The sequence below is a fragment of the Papio anubis genome, unplaced genomic scaffold (genome assembly GCF_008728515.1).
Source record: "Papio anubis isolate 15944 unplaced genomic scaffold, Panubis1.0 scaffold13, whole genome shotgun sequence".
In the NCBI taxonomy this organism is placed as follows: domain Eukaryota; kingdom Metazoa; phylum Chordata; class Mammalia; order Primates; family Cercopithecidae; genus Papio; species Papio anubis.
In genome coordinates this window covers 335,747-348,708 of record NW_022161247.1, presented here as the reverse complement: position 1 = coordinate 348,708, position 12,962 = coordinate 335,747, and the positions used below count along the sequence as shown (strand labels likewise).

General features: G+C 38.6%; 1 long non-coding RNA gene across 2 annotated transcripts in view; it reads left to right on the top strand.

The window, feature by feature from the left end:
• Window positions 1–861, top strand: part of LOC116272578 — a 33,701-nt gene extending 32,840 nt beyond the window's left edge. The window contains exon 6 of one of the 2 annotated variants that reach the window (XR_004181226.1): window positions 350–861. This is a non-coding gene — a long non-coding RNA (uncharacterized LOC116272578). The remainder of the gene's footprint in view (window positions 1–349) is intronic. The other variant, XR_004181225.1, reaches the window with a different exon arrangement.
• Window positions 862–12,962: the final 12,101 nt, after the last annotated feature.

The window sequence follows — 12,962 nt, the reverse complement described above, 5'->3', positions numbered from 1 at the left end:
ATATTGTAATCAGAAGCCTTTTGCAGCTCCACTAATACCTTTAGAATCCCCATGCCCTTGCTAATAATATGATTACATCCTTCTGCCTTGGTGTTTAATCTCAGCAGTACCCCCACAGATAACTCAATTCCAGGGAACACCCAAGGTGAAATTCTATCACTAGTTTCATAATAATGAAAGCCATACATCATAGCCATAAATTGCCAGGGGCCCTGGGGTGGGATGGGAGGAGGTATTGTAATGGCCTTAGGTAATTATAAAGCACAGACATTTACCATGATGGGAAATGAAAGAAGCTGTATCTCAGTTATACTCAGACAGTAAGCAGGATAACTCTTCTTTTTTATAGGCATCTCCCGCAATATAGATACTATTACAGGAAGCCTTGGAAGATCAAATCAACTTTGTCAAAAAGCCTCAAGTTGTAAGGTTGAATATGCAGAATAAACTGAAGGTACAGATTGCCCCGGAGGAAAAATAAATGACTACATTTTTCTCCACTCACTAATTCATTTAATAAACACAATTACCAAGACAGCAGTTTGAAGCTATGAGTACTAAAAGGAACTGCTTTGAGAGGACATACGGGAGACATCTTCACTCCTTAAATGAGACTCAAAAGTGTCTTATCTAGAATTACACATATAGGCCATATCTTTAAATAAAAGAATATGAATAGCTAATTTTAAAAAATGCCTCAATGTCAGTCACATGGGAAACAAGCTTGTTTTTAGCTGTCATTGCCTCTCCAGGACATGATATGGAATGCAATATGAGCACTGCAGTCCTCTTAGCTTCTGTTTATCAACTAGCTCCCCTGGGCTGATTTCTCATTACTTCACCCAATATGGCTGGATACTTCTTAGGATGCCATGCCCTATTTCTGTCTGTGTCCAAGCATTTAGTTCAGTGTATCCACCTGGAGTTCTACTACAAAATAGGAGCAAGGTCAGCTTTATTTTCAAATCAAATCTGCTTCCAATTTGTTTAGTGGGAAGATCACCAAAGACCTTCAGGTTTTCCAATCCAATGGACAGCTTCAGGTCCTGGAAACATATTTTTCACTTGACTTCCAGAATCCCACACTCCCTTGGCTTTCCTCCTATCTGGACCTCAAAATTCTAACCTAATTTCTTGTTATCAACCTGCCCTGTAAATTTTGAAGTATTCCAGGTCTCACCTACAGAGTTTCTAATCTTTTCTATCTACATTTACTCCTTTAGTGGTCTCATTTAATCTCGCAGGTTTAAATGCCATTTGTATGTTGATGACTCAAAAATGGATTTCTCCAGCCCTGGTCTACTAGTTCATGAATTCCTTACTTATGTATCCCACCACCTACTCAACAACTTCATTTAGATGGCTAATAGGCATCTGAAATTTGACATATATGTATTCATACCTATGTATCCATTTCTCTGCCTGTCCATCTATTTATACAAATGTGTGATCTTCCACCCTTAATCTGTTCCTGTTCATATTTCTATCACAGTAAATGCCAACCCTATCCTTCCAGTGGCTTAGAGCAAAAGCCAAAGTCACCTTCATTTCATTCATTTCTCTCACACTCCAAATCCACCCCAAAAACAAATCTTGATCAATTGCCTTTGAAAGTCATCTAGAAACCTGTTACATTTTGCCCCTCCACCACTACTACCTTTGTCCAAGCCACTAACCTGCTTACCCAGATTAGCCTAACACAGCTCCCTGTCTTTGACTTTACTCCCCTATATTCTATTCCCAGCATTACAACTGAAGTAATGTCTTTTCTTTCTTTCTTTCTTTTTTTTTTTTTTTTTTCAGACAGAGTCTCGCCCTGCTGCCAGGCTGGGGTGCAGTGGTGTGATTTCGGTTCACTGCAACCTCCGCCTCCCAGGTTCAAGCAATTCTGCCTCAGCTTCCCAAGTAGCTGGGACTACAGGCATGCACCACCACACCCAGCTAATTTTTGTATTTTTAGAAGAGATGGGGTTATACCATTTTGGCGAGGCTGGTCTTGATCTCTTGATCTCATGATCCACCCATCTCAGCCTCCCAAAGTGCTGAGATTACAGGCGTGAGCCACCGTGACCAGCCAGTAAAGGCTTTTAAAAGTAAGTCCACTTATATAACTCATCTGTTCAAAACCTGCTAATGGTTTTCTATCTCATTCACAGTAAAAGTCAAAGCCTTTGGAGTGGCTCAGATATCATTAAATGGTATGTCCCCTCCCTCTTCCCCAACACACACCCGAATGAACTCTGACCTCATCTTCTGTGATTCTCTCACTGGCTCACTCCACACTAGCACAGTGGCTCCTTTTTGCTCTTCATTGAAAGAGACAATCAGGACCTCTTTCAAAGCTTTGCACTTGCTGTCCCTTCTGCTCAAAATGTTCTCTTCCTGTATCTTCATGTCCTTTAGTTATTGGATTAAAATATTACCTCCTCCATGAGATTTTCCCCGACGACCATTCCATTTGAATTGCAACCTTGCCCTCCCACAATTACCTATAACTTTTCTATGCTTCGTTGTCCATTTTTCTTCTTAATGCTTATCACTATTTGGCATACCATATCTTTCATTATTTTTGGTATGTTGTCTGTCTCTTCCCACGCATGCAAACTCCATGCAGGAGTTTTTATCTCTTTAATTGGAAGGTGTGCCACAGTTTCAAAATAGTATGTATCAGACCCAGAATAGGCACCCCATGAATACATTTTGAATGAACAAATAAATGAATTCCACACTCAACCCCTTCATATTGAATAGCATAATATATTTACTTAATGACTGGGGAGCAAATAACCATAGTACTCCACGTCTTCTAAATCAACCAGTTTAATGCCTTTCCCTGTACAGAAAAGAAGGCTAAGATCTAAAGCAGACTCACATCTCCTGTCTCTCACTCTGGGTGTTTCCTATGAATGGGTCTGTATGGACTCTCCATAGGGCTGTTTCACAATCTGCAGCTCCATCAGAGAAATGGGAACCTCCAACTTCTTTCAAGACACTTTTTCTGCGATTTTGTGCCAACAAGGATGACGATCATGATAATGATGATGATAATGTAATCACATGGCTGACATTTACTGAGTGTTTACTATTCGTCAGTCATTAAACTAAGAATTTCTCACACATTATCTCATTTAATTGCAACAACAAATTTAAGAGGCAGCTACTATTACTAATCCCCTTTAATAGATGAACACAAAACGTAGCAAGATTAAGCAGTCTGAAAGAGTTCACACAGCTAATCAGTAGCAGAGTTTAATTAGAAGGGATCATTAATTATCTCCAGAACTTTAGATCCTGGTCTTTACCCTACATTGCCTGCCTGAGGCCTCTGGGTCTATTGTACTTGGCTCCATCTGGAGATGGAGTCTCCATTGGTGGTCCTGATGATGGCTACTATGAAGAAACAGCAGCAATGAAGGGCCCAGATGACTGATATTTCAAGGTCTTCTGGGATGTAAGGGCAAGACTCCTCTCCATAAATGACTAGAACAAAAACAACTGCAATTGTTTATTTAAAGTCATGCATCTGGATCTAAGCACAGCAAAATGAAATGTTACAAAATTGTGATAGCAGCCATCATAGTTGATAAACTTACAAAAACTATGTAACCATCAACCTATATAATTTAATATCAGACTATAATATCCTGAGTTACACATCCTATCATAGTTTGAATCTTACCATAGTTTGGTAGTTCCCAATATTGGCCAAGATACCAGAAGAAATACTGGGATTCGTTGAAACTATTGATGTAATGTATATTCTCTTCTGGCTCATAAATAAAATATTATTACATGTAATCTTTTAAAAGCTCCTGCCAGCTGGAATTGGCTAAATTAATTATATTAAAAGGCAGTTTTGAAAAAAATACACAGTGAGTTAAATTTCTTTATCATTCGAAGGCTTATCAGTTTATTCACGTGGGCAAAATACGTGCTCACATCCTACGAAACAAAATCTGGTACGCTTGGTTTCAAACCTCCTTCCAACACTTATTAGATGTAGGCATTAGGAATGATACTTAGCCATGGAAGACCTCAGTTAACCCATTTTTAGATCGGATTGGTGTCATCTGTCTCTCATATGTTTTGTAGACTTGGTGACGTCATACATAAAAAAGCTTCACACAGTAGCTGACATATCATAAGTCCTCAACAAAGGTCAGTTTACAAGTAGGGTCTCCAAATAAGTATATTTTTTGGAAAAGTTTAATGGCATGTTATCGTTTCTTAAAGGAGTTTCAAGATGATTTTTGAAAGTATTTTATTAACCTTGCCATTTTGGAGGCAACAATCCTTGCTATTACGGGTTATCTTAGATTATATGGGTTTTGCAAATTTAAAGTTTGGCAGTAAGACAGGAAGTCCTGGACAGTGAAGTCCTCTCCACATCACTACCAGAACCTGAAAGCAATTCTGTATGTGTATGGCTACCAATGTCAGCTTGTGGTCATGAAGCAAATGACTGAGCCAAAGAGTTTTATAAAGAACAGTGTTCTCAGAGAGAAAGAACACCTGATTGCGTGATGCAATGGCTTTGTAAAATGTCACCTTGGCTATGCTGAGCCACATTTCCACAAATCTCATTCCTATATGTTTCTGGTTGGGTTGGGGAAGTGCAAGAGACACCCTTTATTTATTTATTTTTTAACTTTTATTTTAAGTTTGGAGTACATGTGCAGGTTTGTTACGTAGGTAAACTTGTATCATGGGGGTTTGTGGTACAGATTATTTCAACAGGACCCAGGTATTAAGCCTAGTACCCATTAGTTCTTTGTTCTGATCCTCTCCCTCCTCTCAACCTTTGTCCTCTGAAAGGCTCCAGTGTATGTCGTTCCCCTCTATGTGTCCAGGTGTTGTCATCACTTAGCTCTCACTTACAAGTGAGAACATGCAGTATTTGGTTTTCTGTTCCTGTGTTAGTTTGCTAAGGATAATGACCTCCAGCTCCATCCACATCCCTGCAAAAGACATAATCTCATTCTTTTTCATGGCTGCATAGCATTCCGTGGTGTACATGTAACACATTTTCTTTATCCAGTCTATCACTGCTGGGCATTTAGGCTGATTCCATGTCTTTGCTATTGTGAATAGTGCTGCAATGAACATACACATGCATGTGTCTTTATAATAGAATGATTTACATTCCTTTGTGTATTTACCCAGTAATGGGATTGCTGGGTCAAGTGATATTTCTGTCTTTAGGTCTTTGAGGGACACTTTAGTGGGAGATTTGGAGAGTAGACTGGAAGCAGCGGACATTTTTCCATATTTTGCTCTGTATACAGAACACTGGGTCTTTCAGTGCACACACATCACTAAGTACTATGTTATTGTTGCATTTGCCTTTCCCCCTTATAAAGCACAGCATTCTTTTTGTTTTGTTTTGTTTTTCAAACAGTCTCATTCTGTCGCCCAGACTGGAGTGCAGTGGCACTGGAGCGCAGTGGCTCACTGCAAACTCCGCCTCCTGGGTTCAAGTGATTCTCCTGCCTCAGCCTCCCAAACACCTGGAATTACAGGTGTGCCCCACCATGCCCAGCTAATTTTTGTATTTTTAGTAGAGTCAGGGTTTCATCATGTTGGCCAGGCTGGTATTGAACTGCAGACCTCGAGTGATCCACTCACCTTGGCCTCCCAAAATTCTGGGATTACAGGCATGAGTCACTGAGCCCAGCAGCATTCTTAATATTGTCACTGACTTTTGGTTTTCTCTTCGCAAGGAATCTCTTAGCCCTTTTTGTTGCAGGGGGGCTTTACAAGTCACACATCTAGTAACTAGGTCAATCTTCAAAATACCAGGTTTTAAAACTCATCTAGCCCAATCATCACAACATGATTAAAAGCATCCATCAATAATGCAACCCAGAAGGCAAGAATGCACATGCACCAGGCTTGTATGCTGAGATAACCCCTTGTCCCAGAACAGGCAGAAATAGCAGTCATTTTGTAGTTGTGTACGTTGTGGTGGATCTGCTGACTCGCCTCATTGGCACAAGGCGGTAGCTAGGCCTACAAATGCTCTAAATTCCCCTGGGTCTTCCTTCAGCATCTCTGTTTCCTGGACAGGTGTGTGTGTTTGGCACCATGATGAAATCCCCTGCTTCTCCAGGACACCTACACCTACAAGATGAGGCACAAGAAGTATACAGGTTTCCATTTTTTTTAATTTTAATTTTAATTTTTTATTTTTTTGTAGGCTCCAGCTCATGCTTGAAGATTCCAGCTTGTTCTTGCTCTCCCTTCTTTCTACCTGTCTTCCCTTCCCAACGGCCTAGATTGTGAATTTCAAAATCCTGATTCAGATACAATGATAACAACGTTTCAGACACTGCTAATATAGTTTCCACAATTGCATAAGGTCAGATCCCTGCAACACACACACACACACACACACACACACATATGTATACACTCTCTGTTCTGCTTCTCTGAATGAAGCCTGGCTGATAGGCATAATTATCAACACTGAAGCCTAGCCAACAAGAAACCCCTTTAAGAGCCAACTCTGCCTTTTTTCCAGAAAGCTAACTGGAAAGTCTGAGGTCATTCAAGAGCATAAAAAGTTGATTGATCTGTCAATATGTAATAGCTTTAGATATATTCATACATGTCAAAAGTCATGATGAGACTGAGGTGTAAGATTATATTATAATATTTCATCATAGAAATGAAGAATGCTCAAATCCTACTCTTAGCCACAACTGCCTTTTTAAAGCCAGACAGAGTAATATTTAATGAGTTATAGACCTTCACAACTATTTTGGGATGATGCATAGATGAGTGTATGTGTGGTACTTGGTGAGGAGTGCTGTAAAAGATAATTCAATCTCATTTTTCATCACGAGGATTCAAAAGACTGTATTCAACATTTAAAAATTAATGAGTGGGAAAATAAGCACATTAATTAGAAATAGGAAAGCAAATATCAAAAAGGAGCCACAATAATAGAAAGTAGCACAGGTGGACATAAACATGGAAGCAATACACACTGCAGACTTCTAGAAGGGATGGGGCATGGATTGACAAACTACCTCTTGGATATTATGCTCATACCTGGGTAATAGGATCCATAACCCAAACCTCAGCATCATGCAGTATTCCCATGTAACAAGCCTACACATGGACCCTCTGTATCTAAAATAAAAGTTAAAAAATAAAAAGCAATACATTGCCTTCAGAAAGAGAAAACTTGTGGCGATAGGGAGAGTAATATGGTAGAGTTTTTGTTTATTGTTGTTTTTTGATAAAATATTACTTGTACAAGGATCTGACTCTTTAAAATATTTTCATGTGTAACTTTGATTTTAAAATGGAAAATAAATTGAAAGCATGTATATACAAAGATGCTCATCACACTTGTTTATAAAATAAAAACGTTAACACCATCTAAATATCCATGTTCATAGAACGAATCGCTAAATTACTATATGCTACATAATGAAATGTATTGCTAATTAAATAATCTTTAGAAAGGATTTTAGTAGACACATGCTTATGATAAGTTAACAGCAGGCTTCAAAACTGTATAATCAGCATCATCTCGCATTTATAGTAAGAGAGAAATATATAAATCATGGAAGTAGAAATATATAAATATATAGAAGTAGAAATGGCAAAGTATAAGTGAGTAGTTTTACTGATGCTTTTCATTTGCATATGTGTGTTTTCCAAAACTGTTAAAATAAATACATATGGGGGAGGAGAGGAAGAAAAGCAGAAGAAGATAGAAGAGAAAGGAGAAAGGGGAGAGGAGGAGTGGGATGACAGCACAGGTTGGGAGGAGGATGTCATGGAAGGCACCACAGCCCTAGGGCAGGAAGAGGTCCCTGTTGGTCCCAGCTGTAAATGCTTCTTTCTATATCTACTTGTCAACTATACAGAAAGTTGGTTGATAGAAATTTGTACCTTTGGACTGTCCTCATACTGTATAATTACACATATCCTTCTGCATTCCTTTTTCTACCTTCTAAAGTACAATTTGCAAATAATAAAATGCACTTGTATAAGTTAACACTTTGATGAGTTTGGATAAATGTTTTGACCTCTGCAAGCATCATGCCAATCAAGATACAGAGCATTTCCATCACCCCCAGAGAGTTCCATTGTGCACCTTTTCAGTCTATCCAATGCTTCCATAGGAAATCTCCGCCAGTAGCATCTGTCATCTTAGTTTATCTCTCTGTTACAGAATTTCATATAAATGAAAATGTGTAAAAGTGAAGCAAAGAGAACTAACATTTACTGAGTGTTTATGTTTTGCCAGGCACTTCAGTAAGCACTTATAGAGCATTATCTTGATTAGTGCTATTATCAACATTATGAAGTAGCTATTTGAATTCCATTATAGGAGTAAGAAAACTAAGATTTTGCCACGGTCACTTGGCCAGTTGAGGATAGAAGGAAGATTTGAATCCATGTTTGGCCTAAATCCAAAACCACAGTGCTTTCTCATATTTCAGGTAGCCATTTGAGAAAAATACCAGAATGACATTCCATGAGGAACCAAGGAAACAGATAGAGAAGATTCTCCACTATTATTAACCTACAAAATCATTGGTTCTCTTTCAGTCAATTAAGTTCTTATAGTTTTCTTCATTTTTTTTCTAAGTAGACTGGCTCATTTCTGGTCCTTGAACTAAATTTCAAATAATAAAACACACCAAAACTCACTCTCTTATAAACTGATCCTATGAATATTCCCAGAGATAGGTGTCAGTAAACTCAATTACAAGAGAAAATATAGCTTTAATATATTTCCAATGGAATTTAAAAATCAATATATTTATCCTACAGCAAATGTATTAGATGACAACCTGCAAATTTTCTTTTAATTACTTCCTTCCCCATTTGTGTGCACATATACCTTCGAAACTAATTATTTCAGGATTCCCTTGACAGAATTTTTCCTTCCCATGGAGTGAATAATCTCTGTCAGCTGTAAATAATAATAAAAAGACAGCACATGCCAGTTTTACATTGTATAAAAGAGTTAAGGTGGTTTGTACCAATGTAAAAGAAATAAGGAAGACAAGCCCAAACAATCACAGGAGTTCAGTGTGTTCAAGTAAAGTTCTCTTCTGTCAATCTAACAAAATGAGTTATTCTTTTCTCTTTCTTGCTACATTTTAGGGCACTGTTCGGCACTGTGTTATTTGCAGCCAGACCTGTATTTACTAAAATGCATTTGCCTTTTCAAGTAGGCTAAAACATGCAGCAGGAAAAGCGATTAGCATATTTATAAAATTACATCTATTTTGTCATACTCCAAAGAGAAATTGTAAGGACAGTACGCTGATTTTTACCAGCCCAGCGTGTATGATTCCTATCATCCTGCAGGTCCAGAAGTGAACACGAAACCAATCGCCTAGATCACAGTTGTTGGTTAATGAGGGGTAGTGACCTCTCTCCCTAGGACGTTTGCAGGAAGTGTAAGGAAAACAAGCATTTACCTTTTAAAATGAAGTCACCGGAGAAATTAAGCTTGGGGCTGCAGTGAGCCCTCTTTGCTACCATGTGACAAGAGCTTACTAATGTTCCAAATCAAGGAAGAAAAAGCAAAGCTGAGAGATAGAGAGTGAGATGTGTGCTGACATAATTTAAACTTTAGATTTATCCACACCTACGTCAAACTGGGTTTCTGTGTCTTGCAGCAAAAATATTCCTAATATTCAAGGTAAATTTGTGGGACAAAACACCCAGCAGTTTGCCAACATGAATTCATTTACAAGCATCAGAAATTTCAAGCAAAGTGGGCATGTGAATAGGCTTGAGGGGCCAGAAAAAGAAACCTTGATTCTCAGGCCACCTTCTACTAACACAATGTTTTCTGAAGATGGTTTTGTTGGGTTTGGACCTAATACCAAAGGACAGACAGAACAGAAGAGAAAATTCTTCCTTGGTAGAAGACAACAGATGGAAGATACACAGGTACATCTAGACACACATCTGTCCTACTTACTTGACTCTTAATCCTATACTGCCTGGGGACATTGTTTCTATTATATCTTGTGTTGTCACACACCTTAGTATGTGAACTTTCCTTGAATCCCCTACTACATTTTAAGCTCTGAAAGAAAGTACTGACAACGTGTAATGCTCTTTAAAATTCTTGATAATGTCGGGCACAGTACTTGATACGTAGTAGATTCTCAATACATGCTTAGTGAATAAACAGAGGGAAAAATCAAATGAAAAATCAAATAATATACAATGACACGGGTCATTTGTGGACATCGATCCACACTTTGTTTAGAAAAAAAGCCACTAGCATAGGGGTTTATATTTAATAACTCACTTTGATGGTGGTGAGATTACCTTGTTAGAAACCCTCTAACTTTCTGTGAAGGGAACCTTTGGAATTTTTTTTTATGGAGTCCAAGATCCTCAATAATGCCACATAATAATTTTTTCTTCTCTGATAATATATACTACATTCTCTGAGTCTCTTCCAAAATACAGGTATGTATCTGCCACACGTAGAAAAACATATGTTATTTACCAATTTCTTCTTTTAAAGTTTTCCCTACACATAGAAGTCATGTATGCCTGACTTGTGTGTTTCTGTAAAAGACTCAGACTAGGGAAATTTTTGCCCCATAGTAGTAAGGCACAAAGTATTGTGATAAAAGTGTACTATGGTCCATAATTTCTGTTCTGGGAAAAGAAATTTAAAAAAGGTCAGAAGACTTCCCCACTCCATAAAATCCCATACTGTTGTCCACAGATATGGTACAAAGAATTGCCAATCTTCTATAATCATTCTCATCATTGAGGAGCCATGCTAGTTTCAGAGCTCAGTTCCTGACAATTAGAGAATACCCTCTTCTCTAAGAGGGCATTACAATGTCATTGTAATGATGTTCACTTAAATGTCTTTTGGTGTAACAGTAATTTGGTACTACATTTGCTAGAGGAAAAAAAGTATTCCTAGAAAATGTCTACCTACATTGTGATTTGTAAAAATAAATAAAATAATCAGAATTTGGTCCCAAAAAGGGAGCCAGATGCTAAAACATCCTGGCTGAAGAAGAGATGAATAAGATGGGTCATAGCGTACTTTTGATATCTTTAAATAATGTAAGCTCATAATATTTTAAACCCAAAATACTCTTAGAGATAATTTAGTTCAGTGGTTTCCAAACCTGGCTGATTGTATAAATTACCCTAGACTGACTGAATCAGAATGTTCAGGGGTAAGGCCCAGGAATACACACTAATGTTTAAGTCCTCAAATGCATTAGAGATCATCCAGATAGATAAGGAAATTAAAAATCAAATGATTTATGGAAAGTTGCATATCTTGTCAACAGCAAAAGCAGTTCTAGAACCTAAGTGGCAAAGTCTCAGAATTGAAAAATATTTCAGCAAGTCGTCCTACCATAACTCTCTGAGAATGGTCCTTAGAGTATAAAAGATTTTTCTAGAGAACTCAGATTTCAGCCTCTACCCAAAGACGTTCTCAAATGCTAAGTCTAAGGTGGATCCCAGAAATACGCATTTTTCAATGAGATTCTAGTTGATTCTGAAGGAGACAGAATACAGGGCACAATTTAGGAAATTCTGCCTATCAGTTGAACTTTTGTTTAAATTCATTCCAATTATGTGAAGCTTAAAACCGTTCAATTATCTTTCCTTTTTTTGTAGGTCTGTTAGGAATAGTCTTATATTTTTCCCAGAAATCTGCCCATGAAACTCTCTCCTATAGAATTTAATTTCACCTTCCTGGGCTATACTAAAGGCTTGCTACCAATGCAGCACGATAGCTTGTTGAGCATTTATAACCCTTCCAAGACTGCTTTCTCCAGAGAGGGTTGGGGGAGGATGAAGATTAAAAATTCCTCTAGTGCAGCTCGCTCTCCTCTCACTTTGTGACTTCTGTCACTTATGGCCAAAACCCCTCTATCACTAAAAAAAAAAAGACCCCAAAGACATCAGACTTGGCTGAACAAACGTGCAAACGCTTCCTCAACAGCAGCTTATCCGTGTGCTGGGCAACCTCTCTGCTAGCCTGTCTTCTAGAAGGAGACAGTGTGGTGATATGGATTCATAGTACAGGCTCTGCAATTAGTCAGGCATGGATTTGTTGCATCCCCGTTCTTATCTACAGAGACGTTATTTACTTAACTTGTCTGCTCCTAAGTTTTATCAGCTAAAATATCAGTATGTATGAAGTACTGTGCTCGGCATTTAAAATCACTGACTGAAACAGCATCTTACCTTCTTATGGCTTAGAGCCATAAGCCTTATGCAAGCAGCTGGGTCTGGTTCTGAAACCAGAACAGTCCTGCTGCACAGAAACAGAGTCAAACCTGTTTTTCAACAATTACTTTTTTTCAACCACAGTCATTCCCTTGGACTAAGTCAAACGCAGAGCAGCTTCCTTACCCCTTACCCCAGGTCCCGCCCCCTATGGCTTCCCCAGCATAAAGGGTGACAACACAGCTCAAGTGGGTACCCCTGGAAAAGTGAGCCTAAGATTTCAAGTCTCTAGGTGTCTTGTTGCTCATGCCTCTTTTCTCTACTCCAGCTTAACTGATGCCTCTGTGTTGCTCCCTGTCTCTGCTAAGCAGCTTCTCTTTGTTGGCTGCCTTTCCCCACTAGCTCCCTCCTCTGTTTGTTGTTTGTTTAGAACAAAGTGTTTTCTTCCATTAAAGGGATGGAAGCAGACACACGTCTCAGGGACTACAGAGACAGGGGACTTGTTTAAAGTTGAAAATCATTCAAGGGCACGTGCAAAATGCCCTGAAGTGTGGAGGGAAACCTAGAACTGCAATTAATTTTTCTAAAGAGTTTGAAGGTATTTGAGAGCACAGGCTCAGAATAAAGAAGGGAACAAGGGAATTTAGACAAGCAAGAAGCTCTGAAGACTCAGAGTGCAAAAGACCCCAAAGATACCACAGTTGGATGAACAAATGTGCAAACACTTCCTCAACAGCAGATTATCCTTCTGCTAGGCAGCCTCT